Genomic DNA, 2,017 nt, shown 5'->3' with positions numbered 1-2,017 from the left:
TTGTATAATAGATGTAATTAATATTATTATTATAGACTATAACTATTGTTATAGACTATTACTAATTTTTTGAATTTTAATATTTGTTCTTAACAAGAAATTTGAGAATCTACTATTTCTTGGCCAAATAACATACGATAAACTTCACAGGTAAGGTAACCGAATGATGGGATTATAAAAAAGTCCATTAAAGAGATTATGACGAAGGCAAACGGATATCATTTGGAGAGAATGAAATGGTTGTAGGACTATTAAAATAAAATACAATGCTATTTAAAAATAAATTGCAGAATTTAGATACCTATGAGTGAAAAAACTTTCTCAATCTTTAGACTAAAGACTAAAAATTAATTGCTTTGTTTTATTTTTTATTATTATTTTTCTTAAACAATCGCTGTTTTGGATCATAAAGCGTTTTTTTGACTGTTATTAATTCATTATATTTTTATACTCTTGTCATCCTTAATAACGGAAATTTAATTGGAAAATAAATAGCACTATTTTCCCAAACAAAGCTAACATTTTTTTTATCCGCATTCCTAAACAAATATTTCTATTTATAACTCTCAGTCTATCAGAAATCCTATAAAAAGTGGTAGTGTACAGTACACAACGTAAAAATATTCACATTGGACAAATATTCAAAATAAAGTGAAGAACATTCTAAATAGTAAAAAATAAACGTTTGGACTATGCTAATATTAAGGATTACGTAATTTAAGCTGTTATTACCAATTTCTACAGTGAATTGAATATTCATTTGTATCGGTAAGGTAATTGAGAAATTGTATCAACATAACGCGACGTTAATTTCAACAAACGTGCTTCCGGACTCTCCTCACATTTACTTCATAAATAACAATCAATCATGCAATAAAAAAACATTAAATTACTATACAACCACCTACCTGAGGAAAAAAAAAACCGATCGCTTTGAAATTTTATAAATTCAAAATGCCGTATATAAAAACAAAAAATTAGTACGACCAACTACATACAATTCGGTCCCAATCTCCTTTTAGATTCTAGTTTAATATAACTTTTTTTAAATCAAAATTATTGTTAGACACTTCAATATTACATTCATATTCCTAATGATGTACTAGCTAGGCGAAATGTACATAGAGTTTAGAATTATTAAAAAAAGAACATTGTGAAACTACTTCAGGTGTTTGTTTTCCACTATTTAGTGAATATGTTTCACCGAGAGTCATCAGCGAATTACTATCTAAATGAAAAACATTTAAATAGATTAGCAATGTTTAGTGTCATGAAATTATAAATATTTTCTTAGATTCTTAGGTACAAAATATGTTTAAATAGATTTTACTAAAATCGAATTTAGTAGCTTACAAATTTTGACTCACACTGTAATATTTATATTTATCTTTGTGAAGACGAGCGTACTCACATCAATTTCGTGCAAATGTATTGTTCATACATTAGAATTTGGCAGTGTTTAACTACTGGTTAATTCGTAAGGTGCAGGGTCTAACTTTTTAAAAGCAAATGATGAATTTTCAATATTATTTGTACACGTTGGTAATATCCCTTTAATCGTTTATAAATTGCACTATGAAAATTGAAAATAAGCGCTCTCGACATTTAATCCGCCTCTGGCATTTATTAATTACTTCTTTAGGTAATACCATTACTCCTTTCAAAATAGTTGTAAATGAACATTCTGATTCCGAATATGATTAATATATTATATGTATACAATAATGAAACGTGTAATACAAATTTACATTTTATTGTTTAAGTATTTAATTAATCATTTCATTAAAGAAATAAGAAGAAACGTTCTTATATTACGTTTTATATTTCTTGCAAATATTACCTGAATACATCTTGGTAATTCGTATTTACAACTGCAACCATAACTTAGCTACTCAGCAAATAGTTTATTGTCCCTCATTGCCTTCTTGTAATAAAACACTGCCAAGTCATAATGAATGGACTATACCATGATAATTCGAATTTAAAATATTTAGCTAAAAGCTCTAAAATTACTTGC

Source organism: Agrilus planipennis, unplaced genomic scaffold (assembly GCF_000699045.2).
Source record: "Agrilus planipennis isolate EAB-ADULT unplaced genomic scaffold, Apla_2.0 scaffold74, whole genome shotgun sequence".
In the NCBI taxonomy this organism is placed as follows: Eukaryota; Metazoa; Arthropoda; class Insecta; order Coleoptera; family Buprestidae; genus Agrilus; species Agrilus planipennis.
This window is presented reverse-complemented; position numbering follows the sequence as displayed.